Source organism: Ipomoea nil, unplaced genomic scaffold (assembly GCF_001879475.1).
Source record: "Ipomoea nil cultivar Tokyo-kokei standard unplaced genomic scaffold, Asagao_1.1 scaffold3245, whole genome shotgun sequence".
NCBI classification, from domain to species: Eukaryota; Viridiplantae; Streptophyta; class Magnoliopsida; order Solanales; family Convolvulaceae; genus Ipomoea; species Ipomoea nil.
Genome location: NW_017619673.1, coordinates 115,249 through 138,355, shown reverse-complemented (window position 1 = coordinate 138,355; position 23,107 = coordinate 115,249). Strand labels below are relative to the sequence as shown.

Here is a 23,107-nt window from a genome sequence, read left to right as displayed (position 1 = left end):
CCGCCGCGATGAGAAAGTGATCGTTCATTCCAACCGAAAGAGGTTACAACTGAAACACTAAAGTAGAGAGATAGACGTAAACTACTCCTACACAATAGGCTAGTCAACTGTAATTAACTTATTGACTAATTCTAATATAAAACTAATAACAATAAATGATAATAATAATAACATGACTTAACACTCCCCCTCAAGCTCAAGGGGGGTGCACGTTGAGCTTGTCACGTAACAGAGCGAACCGCGGTCCGGGTAGCGGCTTGGTGAAGATATCTGCGAGTTGGTCTTTGGTTGAAACAAAGTTGACTTGCATATCCCCTGAAGCGACCTTATCCCTAACAAAGTGATAATCGATTTCTACATGTTTTGTCCTGGCATGAAAAATCGGATTGGCGCAGAGATAAGTTGCCCCGAGGTTGTCACACCACAGCGTAAATGGCTTGGCATCATGTAACCCTAACTCTTTAAGCAGTGAGACTATCCACGTGACCTCGGCTGAGACATCTGCTAGGGCCTTATACTCAGCTTCAGTAGAGGAGCGGGCAACGGTACGCTGTTTTCTAGAGAGCCACGAGATGAGATTATCCCCAAGAAACACGGCGTATCCACTTGTACTCTTCCTGTCTACAGGACAGCCAGCCCAGTCTGAATCAGAAAAGGCATGAATTGCAGAGGACTTGGATACGGTAAGTCGCAGGCCATAGGTTAGCGTACCCTTAATATACCGAAGCACACGTTTCAGGAGTATCCAGTGATCCACAGACGGAGAGTGCATGAATTGACACAGTCGGTTCACTGCAAAGGATAGGTCCGGTCTCGTGATTGTCAAGTACTGAAGTGCTCCTACTATGCGCCGATATTGAGTAGGATTCTCAAATGGTTCCTGTGCAGACGTAACAGCCTGGGTCATGGCAGCGGGTGTAGCGAGGGGTTTGCAGTCAGACATGCCTGCACGAGTCAATATATCATTCATGTAACGCCGCTGAGACAACATCATGCCGGCATCCAGTTTTACCGTTTCAATACCAAGGAAAAAACTGGGTGTGCCAAGATCTCGAATCTTGAACGTGTCTGACAGCCGGTTTAGCAGAGTCGTGATCAACGGTGCATCATTCCCCATCATGATGATATCATCTACATAAACAAGTAGATATACCCGTGATGTCCCGGTGGAAAAGTGAAAAAGCGACACATCTGTCTTTGACGAGGAAAAACCTGCAGAGAGCAAATAGTCATGTAGCCTTTTGAACCATGCCCGCGGGGCTTGTTTCAGGCCATATAAAGAGCGCTGAAGATGGCACACATGATCTGGATGTGCTGGATCTTCATAACCGGGAGGCTGTTTCATATACACCGTTTCTGCCAAGTGTCCATTGAGGAAGGCATTATGAACATCCAGTTGCCTCAAAGTCCACGTATGTGAAACAGCTAGTGAAAATAACAGGCGGACGGTAGTTGGTTTGACTACCGGACTGAACGTGTCGAAGAAGTCCTCGCCAGCTACCTGATTAAACCCTTTGGCCACTAGTCGGGCCTTATAGCGTTCCACAGAGCCATCCGCATTGCGTTTGGTCCGAAAAACCCACTTACACCCGATCACATTCATACTAGGGTCTGCTGGAACAAGCGCCCAAGTGTGATTATGCAGTAGGGCGTTGAACTCCTGGTCCATGGCTTCACGCCACTGTGGGTGACCAATGGCTTGTGAATAACACGTCGGGTCAGTGGACGTGTGCAATGCATGAAACTCTTCTCCTGTTCCCCGAGTCATACGACGTAGCCGCATAACATGATCTCTTGCCCTGACTGGAGCTTTCCGAACCCTAGCCCTTCGAGCCGGCACAGGCCCTTCAATGGCCAGCGGCGGTGGGGACTCTCGAGCTAGGGGTACAGGACTAGTCGGTGACTCTGAATCCATTGTGGTTGGCATAGTCTGAGTTACAATAGGACTAGCCGCCCATGGCAGAGCTGGTGGTATGTCTGTTATGCTGGCCTGTTTGTCAATGTCTGCAAAAGGGAAGACATTTTCATCAAAGCGCACATGGCGACAGATATAGACTTTCCCCGATGTTAAATCAACGCATCTATATCCCCTAAAGGACAACGGGTAACCTAAGAACACGCAGGGCGCCGAACGGTACTCTATCTTGTGCCGATTATAAGGCCGAAGATAAGGGTAACAACGGCACCCAAATACTCGAAGGAAGGTGTATGGGGGTGATACTTTGTGTAGTAGGGTATATGGGCTTTGAAACTGTAGGACACTGGAGGGTAGATAATTGATTAAACAGGTAGCGGTTTCAAAAGCGTAGTCCCAATATTGTAATGGGACTGAACCTTCGGCCAGTAGGGCCAAGCCTGTTTCAACTATATGCCGGTTTTTACGTTCAACACGCCCGTTTTGTTCGTGCGTGTATGCACACGACTGGCGGTGATTTATACCAAGGTTGACAAAGGTGTTATGTAATTTTCGGTATTCCCCTCCTAAGTCTGATTGAATGGACTTGATAGAACGCGAAAACTGGCGTTCTACCATGACTCGAAACGACTCAAAAGTTTTATATATATCCGATTTCATCCGTAAGGGATAAAACCAGCAAAAACGTGAAAAATCATCCACGAATAGTACAAAGTATCTGAAGCCACTAGATGATATTACTGGAGATGGACCCCAAATGTCAGTATATAGTAAATCTAATACATTATTACTACTGAATGGGACCCTATCTAAAGGAAATCTAGCCGCTTTTCCCAAATGACACGATTTGCAAGACTCCAACACGGAAGCTTTATTGGTCGAAACTGGACAGGACCTTAGGACACGAGTTTGAACACTCGCATGTGGATGGCCAAGTCTCCGATGCCACACGTCCGAGGTTGTTCGAGAGGTAAGAAACGCGAAGTGTGACTGCGATACTGGGAGTCTATATAGGCCACCCAGTGTGGGCCCCTTAAGCAGCACTGCCCGAGTTGTGGAATCCTTCACAAAAAAGCAGTTCTTATGAAATTCAAAGAAGCAATTATTTTCATTAGTAAATTGCTGTACTGAAAGTAACGGAACTGACAAATCAGGGACAAGTAAAACATTGGACAATTTTAGTGGTTTGGAATTTGATGATATAGATGCGTGACCAACACGAGTAATTGTCAAACCTGTCCCGTTACCTACGCGCAGGACATCACCGCCCGAATATTCTTCGGTCTGATTCAACAAGCTGGCGTCAGGCGTTGCGTGGGCCGAGGCGCCGGTGTCGGGAAACCAGCCGGCGGAGCCACCCGAGACGTTGTCATCTCCGGTCACCGCGACGTGAGCCTGCGGCTGTGACTGCCCGGAATACCGCTGGTAGCATGTCACGGCCGTATGGCCTTGGTTCCTGCATATTTGGCAGCGCGGGGAATTATTCCGGCCGCGTCCACGGTTGCCTCCACGTCCGCGGTTTCTATTGTTCCGCCCCTGACCGTTGCCGGAGCCGCGTCCACCATCATTCCGCCTGCCTCGCCCGGTGTAGTTCGCGACAGGAACCGCTCCGAAGCCAGCGTCCGATCCCGGAAAGTCCTCGGAGTGAATGAACTCCTGGGCTTGCAGATGATCGGATATCTGGGAGATAGTCACGGGGTTGCCGGCCGCTGCAAGAGAAGACGCCATAGCCCTGTACTCCGGACGCAGACCTCTAAAAACGAAAAGGTTTTGTTCGTCCAGCGATATGGGTCTGCCGGCCAGCGCGATGTTTTCAACCAATAATTGTGCGCGGCCTAGATACTCGGTTACGGAGCTGTTGCCTTGGCGAAGGGAGTGGAATTGGCCGAGAAGACTGAGGCACCGAGCGCGGGTGGAGCTGCTCAGAGCCGTGGTGATCGACTCCCACACCGCCCGGGAAGTGCTATGGCCGACCGCTAAATGCATTACTTCATCGGATAATGATGAGATGAGTAATGACATTATGGATTGGTCTTGTTTTACCCATGCCTTATATGCAGGGTTCGGGATCAGTGACGGGGTTGTGGCGGACGCCGACTCGCCGGAGGCCGGAGACGCGTCGATAACCGATGGCGGACATGGGATCTCGCCATCCACATAACCCAAGAGGTCCTGACCGCGGAGGAAGGGCAGCAATTGCGTCCTCCAAAACAAGAAGTTGCGCATCGTCAACTTCAGAGAAACGAAGTGGTGCGCGCCTGACATGGGGTTGGCGGTGGCGGACGGCACGGCGGAGGGATCGGCGGTGACGGTCCGTTCCGATGAATTAGTGGACATATTTGGTGAGGGATGGAGGGGGTACGGTGGTGGTGGGGGTTGCAAGGTGGAGAGAGAACGGATCCTGGTCTACTGATACCAGATGAGAAAGTGATCGTTCATTCCAACCGAAAGAGGTTACAACTGAAACACTAAAGTAGAGAGATAGACGTAAACTACTCCTACACAATAGGCTAGTCAACTGTAATTAACTTATTGACTAATTCTAATATAAAACTAATAACAATAAATGATAATAATAATAACATGACTTAACAGCCGCCGCCACCAGAACCACCACCCAACAGCACCACCGCTACCACCACCGCCACAACCGTCACCGTCCCCACCACCACTGCCACAACCGTCACCGTCACCACCACCACCGTCGCCCCCACCACTGCCACCGCCACCACCATCGCCACCACCACCATCACCACCACCGCCACCATCATCGCCACCACCACCACCACCACCGCCGCCGCCACCACCACCACCACCACCATCGCCACCATCACATATTTTTATAAGGGTATTTATGTCTTTAAAACATATTTCATTTCTATTCCTTAAATCAACCAAACACTGTAATATAATTCCTAAAGTCTATTCTTTCCGCGAACCAAACAATAGAATACAATTCCTATTCTATTCCTTGCCCATTCCATTCCTTATGGAATAACATTCCTATTACCTCAAAATTCATTTCGTGAACCAAACGTGCTGTTAATTAATTAAAATGTAATGCTTTACTGGCCCTTTTGGTTCACGAAGTAGGCTGGGAATGACATATCATTCCCAGTAATAGGCCTATTCCTTTGTTTGGTGACCATTTCTATTACCAGGAGTAATATTCCTGGTAATAGCCTATTACCTCAAATAAGGTAATAGCTATTACTATGGCCCCCCCGAGTATTAGCCTATTACTGAACGCTCAAGAATAGATTTTAGAATCTATTTTTTAACCCATTTCTTTAACCTAATTTTTTTATCCTATATATAAATTTATCCTATTTCACCACCGTCGTCGCCACCACCACCATCACCGCCGCCGCCGCCACCACCACCACCACCATCGCCGCCGCCGCCACCACCACCACCATCGCCACAACCGTCGCCGCCCCCACCACCACTGCCACCGCCCCCACCACTACTACCACCCCCAGCACCACCACCACCACTACCACCCCAGCACCACCACTACCACCACTGCCACCACCATCGCCGCCGCCGCCACCAAAACCACCAGAACCACCACCACCGCCACAACCGTCGCCGCCCCCACCACCACTGCCACAATCGTCACCGTCACCACCACCACCGTCGCCCCCACCACTGCCACCGCCACCACCACTACTACCACCCAGCACCACCACCACCATTGCCACCACCACCATCACCACTACCGCCACCACCACCACCACCGCCACCACCACCGCCGCCACCACCACCACCACCACCATCGCCACCATCACATATTTTTATAAGGGTATTTATGTCTTTTAAAACATATTTCATTTCTATTCCTTAAATCAACCAAACACTGTAATATAATTCCTAAAGTCTATTCCTTCCGCGAACCAAACAATAGAATACAATTCCTATTCTATTCCTTGCCTATTGCATTCCTTATGGAATAGCATCCCTATTACCTCAAAATTCATTTCATGAACCAAACGTGCTGTACGAGTTTATGAAAAAATTAGTCTGTATATTTTAATTAAAAAGTACTACATATCTCCCATGAAATGATCTTAGGTTGAATCTCAATCCGACAGAGCATTTGGGATGATGTAAATCAACTGAACATGAACCACAGAGGCTAGACCTTTGCTCACTGCCGCTGATGAGATTCAATCCAAAAGTACTACATATCTCCCATGAAATGATCTTAGGTTGAATCTCAATCCGACAGAGCATTTGGGATGATGTAAATCAACTGAACATGAACCACAGAGGCTAGACCTTTGCTCACTGCCGCTGATGAGATTCAATCCCTGGTCATTCTTCCAAACTTTCACCTCTATGACCAGTTGAGCTGCCCATGCAGGTATGTTTCCATAATCATAATTGGGGTTTGGGGCTTTATTCTTCTTTCATGTCATCCAAATGTAAAATGTTTACATCATTTTGAGGAAACGTTACGCTGTGAGCACGTGCCCACCTTTGCAAGGTGGGCACGATTTTAGATTCATAATTTCTATACGGTAGATCCATAATTTCTATACTGTAGATTCATAAAATTTATACTTTAGATTCATAATTTCTAAATCGTAGATTCATAATTTAAATACAATAACTTCATAATTTCTATACAATAGATTCATAATTTCTATACTGCAGATTCATAATATCTGTACTATATATTCATAATTTCTATACTGTAGATTCATAAAATTTATACTTTAGATTCATAATTTAAATACAATAGATTCATAATTTCTATACTGCAGATTCATAATATCTGTACTGTAGATTCATAATTTCTAAACTGTATAGTAATCAATTATGGACATATAATTCTCTGATTTGTGAAAACAGAGTTCAACAATTGAAATTTAAAGTATAAAATTTATTTACAATATAGAAATTATGAATCTATAATATAAAAATTATTGATATGGGGAACCATGCAAGGTGGACATGTGCTCACAGCATAATTTGCCATTTTGAGGATGATCATGTGGCATACATTATATATGCAATATCTCTTGATAGGCTAATAATGTATACGAGTTCAACTCGAAGATGGAAAATGAATATATTTTGAGTTTAATTTACACACACTCAATTAAGGATGTAGCTATTTTCAAAAAAAAATTAAGGATGTAGCTAGGGGCTGAGTTAGAAAATTTTGTTCAGTGATAGTAAATTTTAAAACAAAAAAGATTTTTTTTAAAAAATAATAATAAAACACATAGGAAGCACAGCTATAAATATTGTTGGATATGGACGAAAAATAAAATACATCAAAAATTTATAAAAATAATCATAACAAAATATGAAACATAATTACTTTGATAAAATGATTCGAATATAAAACACGTTATAAATCACACATATCATTATTAATATATTTAAAAAGGAGAAAAATGACGCTTTTAGCCCCTCAATTATTTTACTTTTGGAAATTTAGCCCATGTCAATTGATTTGAGCAAACATAACCGTTTAATTGTTCATAATGTAGCACATTTGATCCCTTATGAGACTCGAACCCACAACCTCCCATATGGGAGTCCAACCCGAGAACTATTTGTGAATAAAGTGCTTGGCATCCCTCATGTTATATAATTAGAATTGTTTTTAATAATTTATATAATTTATTTATTCAAAATTAAAAATATTTTTTATTATAAATAAATACATGAATTTAAAAATTAAACAAATTTTAAAAAATATTATATATATATATATATATATATATATATATATATATATATATATATATATATATATATATATATATATATATATATATATATATATATAAAAGCGAAAATCAATTTCAACATGCTTCGCCCGAGCATGAAAAACAAGATTATCGCAAAGGTAGGTGGCTAGAGTACCAGAATGAAGACCAAGTTCACGAAGAAGAGATACAACCCATTTGACCTCGGCTGCAACGTCTGCTAACCCCAACAGTGCGCTGTTTACGTGAAACCCAGGATATTAAGTTGGTGCCAAGAAAAACTGCATACCCACTAGTGGACTTGCGATCTATCGGACAACCAGCCCAGTCGGAATCGGAGTAAGCGTGAATGTCAGAAGATGGTGAGAGAGATAGACGGAGACCATTGTCCAATGTACCCTTAATATACTGTAACACACGCTTGAGGAGGACCCAATGATCAACTGTTGGGGCGTGCATAAATTTACAAAGACGGTTTACTGCATACGAGAGATCCGGACGAGTAATAGTCAAGTACTAAAGAGCCCCTGCCAAGCGGTGATACTGAGTGGGATTATCAAAAATCTCATCGGACGGAGTGACCGTTTTAGTAATGGAGGCCGGGGTCGTGAGAGGTTTGCAATCAGTCATACCAGCCCTGTTTAAAAGATCACCCATATACCGTCGCTGCGAGAGTAAACAAAGCCCATTACCGAATAGAGTCTCAATACCCATGAAAAAAGATGGTTAACCAAGGTCCCGTATTTTAAAGGCCGCTGCTAGACTCTGGATAAGAGTGTTAATGAGAGGGGAATCATTACCCATCATGATAATGTCATCCACATAAACGAGCAGAAAAACACGAGTAGACCCAGCAGAGTAATGAAAGAGAGACACATCGGTCTTGGAGGCTAAAAAACCTGTAGCAATCAAAAACTCATGAAGGCGCTTAAACCACGCACGAGGGGCCTGTTTAAGCCCATACAAAGAACGGCAAAGATGACACACATGATTAGGATGTCCAGGTTCCTCATACCCTGGCAGTTGTCACATGTATACAGTCTCAGCGAGATGCCCATTCAAGAAGGCATTATGAACATCAAGCTGACGGAGGGTCCAATTATGAGAGACAGCGAGAGAAAACAAAAGCCGGACAGTCGTGGGTTTGACCACAGGACTAAAAGTATCAAAGAAGTCTTCCCCCGCTACCTAATTAAACCCTTTGGCTACAAGTCGGGCTTTGTAGCGTTCAATAGACCCATCTGCCTTGCGTTTTGTGCGATAAACCCATTTACAACCAATGATATTCATGCCCGGTGTTGCAGGAATAAGATCCCACGTGTGATTGTGAAGCAAGGCATTAAATTCCTGGTCCATGGCATCACGCCATTGAGGATGACCAACAGCTTGGGTGTAGCAACTTGGATCAGTAGGACCATTGGTTACCGTAAGAGCATGAAACAGTTCATTAGTGCCATGTGTCATACGACGGGGACGCATTACATGAGCCCGTGGTTGCGGGTTAGTGACCCTACGTCTTCGAGTAGGACGACTGCCATGAGCTGCTGGTGGTGCGGCTTCAGGGAGAACTAGAGAGTTTGATGTGACCTCAGCGGATGGTATGATTGGGCCTGAACCCCATGCCACATTATGATCAATTGACTGTACTGTATCCTGTTCTTTTAAAGCTGTAGAAAAAGGAAAAACAGTTTCGTCAAATCGGACATAACGACAGATAAAAGTCTTTCCAGTATCAAGGTTTAAACAACGATACCCTTTAAAGGAAGTAGGATAGCCTAAAAAACACATGAGGCAGACCTATACTCGATTTTATGACGATTGTAGGGTCGTAAGTAAGGATAGAATAAGCATCCAAAGACTCGAAGAAACGTGTAATCGGGAGGTTTGCCGTGCAACCGAAAATATGGGGTGTCGAATTGTATGGCTGACGAGGGGAGACGATTTATGAGATAAGTAGGAGATTCAAAAGCAGAGTCCTAGTATTTTAATGGAACGGACCCCTGAGCCAGAAGAGCCAAACCGGTCTCAACAATCTGTCGATGCCGGCGCTCAACACGGTCGTTTTGCTCGTGGGTGTATGCACAGGACTGTCGGTGTACAATCCCAAGAGTATTGAATAAGCTGTGCAAGCGACGATACTCACCCCCTAAGTCAGACTGGATGACCTTGATAGAACGTGAAAACAAACGTTCTACCATGGCCCGAAACACATCAAACACCTTATATATATATATATATATATATATATATATATATATATATCAGTTTTTACATGGAGTGGATAATACCAACAAAAACGACTGTGGTCATCCACGAATAAAACAAAATAATAAAAGCCATCTGCAGAAACAACAGGTGCAGGGCCCCAAATATCTAAATACACTATATCAAGAACAACTCTACTAGTGTATGTTAATTTGTCTAAAGGAAAACGACTAGACTTGCCTAACTGACAAGCCGAACAAAGACTCAAAGAACTCAATTTTTGTGGCGTAACGGGACAGGACCGAAGAGCACGTTGTAAGACACGAGCATGCGGATGGCCTAATCGACAGTGCCAAACTGCGGACGAAGCCCGAGCCGATAGAAAAGCCAGGTGAGACCGCGGAATGGTTAAAGAGTAGAGACCACCCAAACTGGAACCTTTAAGCAGCACCACCTTGGTTGTGCAGTCCTCCACAACAAAATATTCGGGATGAAATTCAAAAAAGACATTATTATCAGTGGTAAACCGGTGAACGGATAATAACGAAACTGAAAGATCAGGAACATGCAAAATGTTTGACAATTTTAAATTTCTAGAAACAGATGGTATTGTTGCACAACCAGTACTAGAAATACTTAAACCTGTACCTTTACCAACACGGAGAACGTCGTTGCCGGAGTAACCCTCGGATTGTGACATGACGGTCGGATCGGGAGTGGCGTGAGAGGATACGCCGGTGTCGGGATACCAGGATGCAACCTCCGGCGGAGGACCACCATCGGAATGGACCGCAACATTCGCCTGTGGGGATGGTGGGTGATAGGAGTATCGCCGGAAACAGTAGATGGCCGTGTGTCCGTGCGACCGGCAAATTTGACACCGGGGAGAACCACCACGTCCACGGCCTTATCCGCCACGGCCACCACTACAATTCTGCCACTGGTTGGTGCGACCGCCAGCACGGTTCTGCCGGCCTCCTCCGTTCTGCCTGCCCCGAGTAGCAACCATAGCAGTAGGGCCCGCACCAGTCAAGAAATCATCAGAATGGATGAATGTCTGAGCGTGAAGATAGTCCGATAATTGAGGGAGGGTGACCGGAGCGCAAGATACCGCCAGGCTGGAGGCCATTGCCCGGAATTCTGGCCGGAGTCCCCTGAAGACGTACAGATTCTGCTCATCGAGGGGTATCGGCCGACCGGCTTGGGCAAGGTCTTCGACAAGCAGTTGAGCGCGACCAAGGTATTCAGCAGTCGACATCTCCCCTTGGCGAAGTGCCTGAAACTGGCCAAGAAGGTTGAGGCACCGGATTCTCGTCGACGAGTCTAGGGCGGTTTCGATAGAGGACTATACTTCTCGCGCGGTGGAGCGGCCTACCGCAAGATACATGACCTCCTCGGAGAGGGAGGAGATCAACAACGACAAGATTGATTGATCTTGTTGGACCCATATGGCAAAGGCCGGATTGACAGCAGTGGACGTGGCTTCATCGGAGATGTTCTTGCCATCCGCTTGAGTGGAGATAACCAGCGGCAATGGGCACGGCGTGGTGCCGTCAACGAAGCCGGGAAACCTCTGGCCCCGGAGGAATGGAATGAGTTGTGTACGCCAGAAGAAGTAGTTCCGTGTCGTGAGCTTGATCGACACAAAATGGTGAGCCGAGGTGAGGTGGTTCGGGGCAGTGACAGATGGCGTCGGAGCAGCGGTAGTGCACATTGTTCGTTCGGAGCCTAACAATCTGATACCATATAAGTGTATATCTGTTGATTGATCATTATCTCAAAGGAAATATTACAATATATAAACCTGTCTAAGACTATTCTAAGTAAGGTAAGAATCGGTTATATAATACACAGGATCGTAATAGATGATTTACAAAGATATACATTAATATGTAGGAATTTCGGTTGAATACTAATAGTAATTTTTATTCTATATTCTCGAAGGCTGAGCATACAACTAATTAATGTGAACCTTTACTGAGCTCGGTCTCGACCTTGTGAGGTAGGGCTGTTTAACTCGAACAGGGTCACTTAGAATACTGAGCATCGCTTCTAGATCGCGATCTGACCTCACCGCCTATTGGCCAGCCAGGAATACCGCAATGCGTGGACACCATTGTGCAACCTCCAAGCCCACCGAGTGAATGCGTAAACACGTTGTTAGGAATAATTGTAAGATTTTGTTGAGCTAAAATGTAATTTGAAAAATTTGATTAGTTTCCCCAATTTTGTTTTAGAGTCTAGTATTACTTTTAGTTTAAGCAAGTATCACAAGAATTTTGAACTAAAGGGAAGTCACGAAAATTATTCATGTCAAAGAAAAGAAGAAAAATAAATAGCTATCTTTCTTGGAACCAAAAATGGCGTGCATTATTATGTTCTTCATGAAGGTGTAGCAAGATTGATAGCAAGGCGCTTGTAGAAGATTAAAGAAATGCCGAGTTCAAACCCAAGAGCCAACAATTATTAGAATACAAAAGGTTGTCTCTAGTCAAAAGTCAACTGTAACATCCCCAATTTTGAAACATACAAGCTAAGGCATCAAGCTAAGAAAACAACTAAATAAAGCTTAGACTGAAATTAAACACTGCGGAAGCAAACTAAGTTAAGAGAGGGTGTTATACCACATTTAAGTCATGCTGACCTAAATGCTAAGACAAGTCTACACTGCCAACACACCATATATCATAATCCCAAAATAAGTTAAGTATCAAGTACTTATTACATCATAAGTGGCTCACGTGCCCAAAGTCTAATCAATATGAGGAAAACTGCTAAACAAAAGACATAGAACTTAAGCTCGAACTAATGCACTCTCAAACGAGAATATACTCCATACCTGAAAATAATTTAAAAATATTAGCGAGAAATGCTAAGTAAATCCACTCCAACACGTAAAACTACGCAAGTATACATTTATATCCAAAATAGGTTTCGCAACGGTATGACTACATATATATATATATATATATATCATACCAACAAACTCAGTAGAAGGATTCCAAAGGATAGATACTCAATCAATAAAGCTCAATTCAAGAATAAAGGTTCAATCTATAGGACACTTGCAACTAGACTCATTTCAAGGAAGACAAGAAAGAACATGCTCTTAGACATCAATAGGCAATACAAGAGATACAACCAAGTTAACCAACCAAGGAATTTTAAGAGTTCTCACAACAACATGGTATAGTGGTATATATACATCGCCAAAGGAATATATATCATTAATCAAACCACAACAATACATAATATCCAACCATACACCAATCCATCTGAAACACTAGTTCAACCTTATCCACCAATAATGAGGCCGAAGCTCCTAGCCACCGATACTATTCAAATGGAGCCGAAGCTTTAAGCCATCGATATAAATGGAGCTGAAGCTCCTAGCCACCGAAACAAATGGAGCCGAAGCTCATATTCCACCAATCCATAATATAGTATATTCATATTCAAAGAAATGTGTATATATACCAACATATAGACGAGGCAAAGAATTTGCAAGGCACCAAAATATACTTAAGTTGCAACAAAGATAGACTGAACCAGAGATAGACCAAGAATGCACTGAACCATAGATAGACCAAGAATGCACTGGAGGCAAAATAAATGGGAACATACTGAGACATAAACTTAACGGGAGTGAAAGGTAGGGCCAGAGTGCCCGCCACTCGGTAGTGTTTGGCGGGCTTGGCCTCCCCCCCATTCACAACCGTGAGTGTCACGGTAGTGTATGGCAGGCGGAGTTTGCGAGCTTGGCCACCCCGCCAAACTCCGCTTTTACACTTGGCGGGGTGGGGGGGGGGGGGGAGGGGGGGGAGGGGGGCTGTTTCGTGGTGGTCACCTACCCGTGACTCACCCCCTCCAGACCAAATCATCATAGACGAACAGACACGAAGCAGAAACTAAAATAATCAACATAGTAGCCAAAATATTCAACAAAAATCCCCTTGAATCAAAACCAAGACACCACTAAAACTATAAGGATTCAAGAACAAAAGAAATAGCTCAATAATAACGCAGAACTCATCATGAATCATACATTTATCAAGAATAACACCAAAATATACTCAGGGATTTCCAAACATCAAGAACACATATATGAGTTTGAAAATAGGTTTGAAGGACGTGGAATTTACCTCTTGAAGAACTACCTACCCAAACCAAAATCTCCACAAGTTCAACCTAGCAATTCCCCAGTACCTTAGTCCTCTACAACCCCAAAACCCAACATAAGAATAAGAAAACCTTAAAGATTGCAGATTAAGCAATAGAAAAATATTGCATGAGAATACACTTACCAAAATATTCTTCTTAGAAAGTTACATGATGAATCTTGTTGTGATGGAGATAGAATGAAAGTGAGGGGAAAAATAGAGAGGATTGATCCTGGAAGATTATATCTCTGTACTAGGGCAAGGGGTAAATTTTAGAAGAGTTAATGTCATTTTTGGTCCTAGACTTATTAGGGTGTCGACAGTTTTCATCCTCCATAATAAAAATTGTCAATTTGTAGCCACGTTTATTGGTCGTTGGACACTTTTAGTCCTCCATTAAGGAAGCCGTCCGTTGACCGTGAAATAGAAGGGCAAAGCTATCTTTTTATGCCTAACTCTTGCACCCAGAACATTCCACCCCTTTCGCAGCATTTGCCTCCTCCTGCTTAAGCCTTCTCCGACCGGCGCCCTCATCCACAATCGATCCTCCACCGCCATCAACCATCACATCGTCCTCGACCGCAGCTAACTCCACCTTCACCTCCACCTCTGGTCTCCTCTCACCCTTCTCCTTCTAGACTCATCCTTCGATACTCTGCAATAGCATGACAAATCGGCCACAACTAGAGCAATATGTCAGCACTTTCTCCACCTCAATCCTCTGCCAAAATCCATTCAATTCCCCTTCACCTCCAACAATTTCCACCCAAACTCGATCAATCCAAAGGTTTAGAGGCATTAAGTTATACTCTAACTTTGGTCACATATTCGACTAAGCATCTCAAAACTAAACAGATGAACAGGTAGAAAAAGCAATTGGATCTATACTAAAGTCAATGGAGAATCTCTGTTGCCTTCCCCCCTCTGGTGTGAATGCTAGAATCACAGAAAGTATCAATTACAGTCAACAATAGCAGCAGTTTTTCAACATAAATCGAGAATGAATCTAAAGACTAAAAGATGCAATGTTCTTCCTTCCCTATACTGTCAATTCAAAAAAATTCCCAGAAATAAGGTGATTCCATTCCAGGGTATCATAATTAGTTCATGTCTATGAATACAATTACCCAACATTTGCAAAGAAACATTAGGATAAGAATATAAGATTATGAGTGATGGGAGTTGATACCAAGGAGAAATCCCAGGAGGATTAGTTGACTTTGAGGCCATGGAGACTTCCTGTAGATCCCAATAATTTTCCATGGTGGAATGATAAACTTCACACATTAAATTAGTCTCGCAAGTGGCTGTGCCTAACTGCCTATTAACCATATCCTACTACCATGGCCGGCACCGGCGGTATCGCTGCCGAAAGCGTCTAGGAACTTGGCTATCTCTACCACGGCGGTGTGACTGCCGTCGGAAACCACAGGTTGCTGTTGCTGGGGGGAGGGTGGGGGGGGGGGGACAACTGTTCCACTAGCCATCTCAAATCGCCCAAATCAAGAATCACGCCTTTACCATTCCCTATCCTAGTCCCTATTAGGCCACCTAGTTCCTTGATCTTCATGGGAATCTCGTTCTTGTTGGATAATAATAAATCTTTGTCGATTGGAATGAATTGAACATTCTTGAGAGGGCCTTCACCGACAACGCCCAGTTTTCCTTTCTCAATCCTCCGAAATAGTTTCTTTGCCACCACCTCCGGCTCGCCTTCGCCGACCAAAGTCGGGTTTCTTTTTTTGGTCCGAGCGAGAATTTCTACAACTTTTCTCAATTCTTCATTCATCTGATTCCCCACCTGCCCTGAACCTCGTCCTTGCTGCTGTAGCCGGGGATTCAGATACAAATTCCGATTCGAGAGCGAAATTTTGGGCGGCGCCGGTTCTTTCGCCCAGAATTGAGAGGTCTGCCCCTCCCCTTTTTCTTCGGAGATACGGCAGAGGGTTTCTTTTTTTGGTCCGAGCGAGAATTTCTACAACTTTTCTCAATTTTTCATTCATCTGATTCCCCACCTATCCTGAACCTCTTCCTTGCTGCTGTAGCCGGGGATTCAGATACATATTCCGATTCGAGAGCAAAATGTTGGGCGGCGCCGGTTCTTTCGCCCAGAACCGGGAGGTCTGCCCCTCCCCTTTTTCTTCGGAGATGCGCTGGTCTCCGCCGCATGCGTGCTGATAGGAAACAAAGATCCACAGACAGCAAACTGCACATCAAGGGGCGACAACGGGGATATTATCGCAGACGGCTTCCTTGACGGAGCGTACTTCCGCGGCCTCCCTCGATATTATCACTGTGATGACGGAGCCTTCGAAAGAATAGTTAGAAGAAGACCAGATAAAAAGACATGTTTGCCCTTCAATTAGACGGCCAAGAGACGGATTGAGTGACGGAGGATCATATAGTATGATATATATGGGTTTAGGGTGGTTTATAGGAGCATTATGTTGTGCAACCGTGTGCACCATGCAAGGTGCACACGGAATTGGATCCATAATTTCTATACTATAGATCCATAATTTTTATACTATAGATTCATAATTTCTATACTATAGATTCATAATTTCTATACTATAGATTCATAATTCTAAACTGTATAGTTATCAAATTATGAACATATAGTTCAGTGATTTGTGAATACAGAGTTCAACAATTGGGAATATGAACATTGAAAATTATGAACATAGAGTTTTGTAATTGTAAATATAGAGTTCAATAATTATGAATTTATAGTATAAAAATTATGAATCTATAGTATAGAAATTATGGATCTATAGTATAGAAATTATGGATCCAATTCCGTGTGCACCATGCATGGTGCGCACGGTTGCACAACATAATTTGCCGTGGTTTATATAATAAAGTTATTTGTGTTCAAGAATAGTTTAATGGGCTTTATATATATATAATGTCCTAAGCCCCCTCTATATATATATATATATATATATATATATATATATATATATATATATATATATAGAGGGGGCTTAGGACATTTGGTTAGTAAAATAAATTGTGAGAATAATATGTCTAAAGCCAATTGTAAAATAATTGGGTTTAGGCAATTTACTAAATTATTTAATAATAAGAAAATAATCTTTTTTTGATAATATTTATATTTATAATAATATTATTTGAAAACACGGGGTGTTACAATCAACTCAAGTGGCCAAGGTGATAGCAAGAAGGGGACTTTGGAAGTGATTAGTGGTTCGAATCTATTAGAGAAGAATTTTCTCAAGTAGCATACTTGTTAGCAAGGATGGTCAAAGGAGGTCTCAAGTTCGAATCCCATAGAGGTCAAATTATTCTAGTAGCAAAAATGTTAGCAGAAGTACTAACAAGCTTGCTAGAAGTAGCACACTTGTAATATTTGGTGGTTCAAGTCTCATCTTCAACAAAATAAAGTTTGCTAGAAGTAGCACACTTGTAATATTTGGTGGTTCAAGTCTCATCTTCAACAAAATAAAGTGTGAAGGAAAGGTGCTAGCAAGATATGTGAAATTAAGGTGCAATGGTCGAATCTTCTTGACAACAGTTTGGTTACTAGAGTTAGCATAAATGCTAACAAACTTGCTAAAAGTAGCAAGGTTTGTAGCACTCCTTGAAGAAAGTCTCGTCAAGTAAAAATACATAAATGCTAGCATGGTTGCTAAAACTAGCAAAACGTGTAGCATTCCATGAAATGATAGCATCTTGCTAAAAGTAGCAAGGTTTGTAGCATTCTTTGAAGTGAAGTCACAGCCAATTCAAAGAGGATGCAAGAATGGATGCTAAAAGTAGCATAATTTGTAGCACACTTTGGAGTGAGGGTACGGGCCGGGCAGCAACAAGCTTGAAAGGAAAATCATTTAGCATGAGAATTAGCACATATTACAGCAAGACTTATAGCTTAGATTGGCAAAACTAAGATCGTAGCTCGAAAGACAGCAAGGAAAATAACAAAGAATTGTACACAAATACTCTCAAAACGAAGACGAAGACGAAGACGAAGACAAGATGGAGAAAAGATCAAGAATATAGATCAAACTAAAGCCTACAGTATATGTGATCAACCAACATTCATCAACAAAATAATCAAGAAGCCAACCAAACTAAGAAATCAAGGAAGATGGAGAAAAGATCAAGAATATAGATCAAACTAAAGCCTACAGTATATGTGATCAACCAACATTCATCAACAAAATAATCAAGAAGCCAACCAAACTAAGAAATCAAGGAGATCAGTGAAGTAGCATACAAGAAAAGATACAGACCAAGTTACAAGAAGGAGATCAATCTATCAGAAGCAACTTGAAAATCAACAAAAAAGAGAAAGATCAATATGTCATAAGCGGCTTGATTTGAAAAACAAAATTCTCAACCTATCAGGCTACAAGTTCCAAGATTTCAAAAATCAAATTATCCCGCCCCAACGGATACATTTGAATATTTATAAATGGCATCAATGAGACTTGAAGATTCAGACAGAGAAGAGAGCAACTGCACAAATCTGAGATCACGAAGCATCAAAGCTAAAAAATCTTCAAGTTTATATACTTCATAGAAACATCTAGAAAAGAGACTAAGCCTTAATTAATAGTCTCAAAAGTTGGAGAGAAAAGAAAATTATATTTTCTTGTAAAGAAATCTCTACTGAGTGTAGAAAGAAGGAAGAGTAACAAGAGGAGCTTGTGAAAACCCTATTGAGTGTAGCTTTGTGCGAGACACTCGTTGGTGTAGGGGTGTAGCTTTGTGCGAAACACTCGTGGTTGTAGAAGTGATGAGTTGGTGAAATAGCACTTTTTGCTCACTGTTGTATCTTAGTGATTAAAGATAGTGAATTTCCCTAGAGATAGGAGAAGAGTGGAGTAGAAGGATTACACCACCTTCAAACCACTATAAAATTTCTCTCTCATTTACTTACTACTCTCACGTACACTTTGCTTTCCATGAATAATCTCTGCTCTCACATATAACTTGCATACATTTCTATCATATTGCATGTATTGAACACTTCACTGAACACTTCATCTTTGATCATAACACTTTACATACATTTTTTCCGATGTACACTCTAAGTAATTAGATTTTCATAAATCTGATTTACTTAGAGTTATTTTGATAAAGTGTTATAAATTTTTAATTTGCTAGAAAAGTCTATTCACCTCCCTTAGCTTCTAAAATTTTCACCACCCATTCGGGACAAACACATGTGTCATGCACTGGGTGTCTGCCCATGTGTTCCTTCCCATCCCCTATAAATAACTCATTTAATGCTAGACGTGGGGGACTTTTGGCATTTCTACCTAACCATTGTCAGCTCAGGACTCTCTGACCCATTGTCACTTTGCCCGAGCTCAACCACTTAAACGAACAAGCATACTCACCTGTGAGAGAATACAAACCAAACCCAAATACTACTACTCGTTTGTATACACCCGCGTATTAACCACATCAGACATCAAATGAAGTTAACCAAATTTAATTTTCCAAATAAGTTACGATGTCTTGCGTGAATCTTATTAGTTTGGTGGGAACAATCATACTAGATTGGCTTATTTACGGGAGCTTTAGATGAACAAGGAAACTGATAATCATTAGAATAACTGAATCAGATTACAATTAATACTCTCAGGAGAGAGAACTATCTAATAGCCAATTGACTAGGACTAAACTAGAATACATTGACTAGTAACATTATTAATAATAACAATAATAAACTATAGTCTAACACTCCCCCTCAAGCTCAAGGTGGTGACTCACCACATTGAGCTTGGTACGAAGAACAACAAAGCGTGATGAAGGAAGTGGCTTCGTAAAAATGTCAGCAAGTTGGTCTTTAGTGGAAACGAAGTGAACCCGAAACTCACCAGATGAAACTTTGTCTCGGACGAAGTGGTAGTCGACTTCAACATGCTTGGTGCGCGCGTGAAAAACGGGATTGGCACATAAGTATGTTGCACCAAGATTATCACACCATAGAGTCGGAGGGGTAGCCGAGTCGAGACCTAACTCACGAAGTAAGGATAAAACCCAAGTCACCTCTGCACAGACGTCGGCTAGACCTTTATACTCGGCCTCAGTGGATGAACGAGCTACTGTGCGCTGCTTCCTCGAGACCCATGAGATGAGGTTGGTACCGATGAAGACAGCATAACCACTGGTGGACTTGCGATCTTCTGGAGACCCAGCCCAGTCTGAATCCGAGTAGGCATGGATTTCAGAGGTCCTGGACGGTGAGATGCGGAGTCCGTAGTCAAGAGTTCCTTTTATGTAGCGAAGGACTCGCTTAAGTAAACCCCAATGCTCCTGTGTGGGACTGTGCATGAACTGACATAGACGATTGACCGAATAGGATATATCCGGCCGAGTGATGGAAAGATACTGTAGTGCTCATGCCAGCCTCCTGTACTGTGTGGGATTGTCGAACGGCTCGATGGACTGGCTAACTGGCTGAGTAACGGACGCTGGTGTGGCTAATGGCTTGCAATCAGTCATACCAGCTCGTTGCAAAATGTCGCGTATGTACCGCCGCTGTGTGAGAAACATACCATCTGGAACCGTGATGGTTTCTATACCGAGAAAGAACGTGGGTGTCCCGAGATCCCGGATTTTAAATGCTGTTGCCAACTGCTGCAAAAGAGACTCAACTAAGGCAGCATTATTTCCAAGCATGATGATGTCGTCGACATATACAAGCAGAAATACTCGGGAATCTGCAGCTGTGTAATGAAACAGAGATACATCTGTTTTGGAGGCAATAAACCCTGTTTCTAACAAGAAATCATGTAGACGATGAAACCAGGCCCGCGGAGCCTGTTTGAGCCCATATAAGGACCGTTGCAAGTGACAAACATGATCGGGGTGATCAGGGTCCTCATATCCTGGCGGCTGTCGCATGTAGACAGTCTCAGATAAGCGACCATTCAAAAAGGCGTTGTGGATATCTAGCTGGCGTAGAGTCCACCCGCGGGAGATAGCAAAAGACTGTAATATCTGGACTGTGGTCGGTTTAACCATAGGGCTAAACGTCTCAAAAAAATCTTCGCCTGCAACCTGGTTAAAGCCCTTGGCCACCAGTCTCGCCTTGTAGCGCTCAACCGAACCATCGGCTTTGCGCTTGGTGCGAAACACCCATTTGCATCCTACAATGTTCATGTTCGGTGTAGCAGGAACTAGCTGCCATGTGTTATTATGTAGCAATGCGTTGAACTCTTGGTCCATAGCGTCCCGCCATTGTGGATGCCCAACTGCTTGGGAGTAGCAAGTGGGGTCCGTAGTCGAAGCTGTGAGAGCATGCAGTTGTTCTCCAGTCTCCTTAGTCATACGCCTTAACCGCATGACATGGGCCTTCTCTAGGGTCTGGGCCCGTATAGCCCTTTTCCTCGGGGCACGAGTCGGTGCCCGGGGAACCAAAGCTGGCGGTGCACTCGGTGGTGGTGATGATGTAACGTTAGTACCCCCACTTTGGAGGATGGGACTGGAGCCCCATGGTGCACTTGAGATGTTCGGTGGCACCTCCTGGATTTTGTGTCTATTTCCTACAAAAGGGAAAATGGTTTCGTCAATGCGAACATGACGACAAGTATAGGTTTTTCCGGTGTTAAGGTCCATGCAGCGGTAACCCCTAAGAGACGGAGGATAACCTAAGAATAGACAAGGACTTGACCTGTACTTGATTTTATGTCGGTTATATGGGCGTAAATAGGGAAAACAAAGGCACCCAAACACACGTAGATATGTATACATGGGAGGGGCTTTGTGCAGGCAGTAGTATGGTGTATCAAACTGAAGTGAGGCAGACGGAAGATGGTTAATCAGGAAGGTGGCTGTTTCAAACGCATGATCCCAATAACGTTGCGGGACCGAGGCTTGAGCCATTAACGCCAAGCCGGTTTCGACAATATGCCGATTTCAGCGCTCAACACGGCCATTTTGCTCGTGTGTATAGGCGCAGGATTGTCTGTGAACAATCCCTAATTTATCAAATAGCTTGTGTAAGTTTTGGTATTCCCCCCCCAAATCGGACTGAATGGACTTGATAGAACACGAAAAGGTGCGTTCTACCGTCACCCGAAAAACATCGAAAATCTTATATATATCAGTTTTAAGACGTAGAGGATAATACCAACAATAGCGAGTGTTATCATCTACGAATAATACAAAATAGCGGGAGCCATCCGCGAAAATAATTGGTGCGGGGCCCCATATATCTGTGAAAATTAAATCGAGTACATTATTACTGGACTTGTCTACCCTATCTAAAGGAAATCGGGCAGACTTGCCAAGTTGACACGGGGAGCATAATTTGGGAACTGCAACATTATTTGACTCAACGGGACATTCTTGTAGAACACGCTGTAGTGCTTGACTGTGTGGGTGACCGAGACGCTGGTGCCAAACCAGGGACGTGGCACGAGCCGACACGAACGCATAATGAGCACTGGGAATAGACAACGAATACAAGCCCCCCGAGCTTGGCCCTTTAAGCAAAACGGCCTTAGTGACGCAGTCCTTCACAACAAAAAAATTGGGGTGAAACTCAAAATAGCAGTTATTATCTCTAGTAGATCGATTAACAGATAATAACGACGCGGATAGTTCAGGGACATGCAAAATTTTAGATAATTGTAAGGATTTATTTAGAGATGGAATTGCTGCATGGCCCACACGCGAGATGGCCAAGCCTGTGCCATCGCCCACTCGCAAAACATCGTCTCTATGGTACTCCTCGGATTGCGTGAGGACACTGGAGTTCGGCGTGGCATGCACTGATGCTCCTGTGTCCAGCAGCCAGGTCGTCACCGCGGAAGAGGCTGCCGACGGCGATCCGCCTCCTGCTACGGCCACGTGCGCCGTTGGCGGCGGTTCGGAGTATCTCCGTAACAAATGGCAGCGGAGTGCCCCTGCTTATTGCATATTTGGCAGCGCACCCCGCCACCATTCCGGCCACGGCCGCCTCTGCCGCCGCGCTGGTTGCTACGCCCACCACCACCACGCGACTGCCGACCGCCATCCCCTTGTTGACGACAGCCGCGTCCCGCGTACATTGCGGAGGGATTCCCGGCCGATGCTGCTGGGGAATGCGCCGGGAAGTCATCCTCGTGGATGAACTGCTG

General features: G+C 43.6%; 1 long non-coding RNA gene across 1 annotated transcript; it reads left to right on the top strand.

The window, feature by feature from the left end:
* The first annotated feature begins 9,665 nt into the window (after positions 1-9,665).
* On the top strand, positions 9,666-15,267 carry LOC109169058. Its single transcript, XR_002052167.1, has 3 exons — positions 9,666-9,676; positions 11,466-11,471; positions 15,189-15,267. It is a non-coding gene; the product is annotated as an uncharacterized LOC109169058 (long non-coding RNA).
* The last annotated feature ends 7,840 nt before the right edge of the window (positions 15,268-23,107 follow it).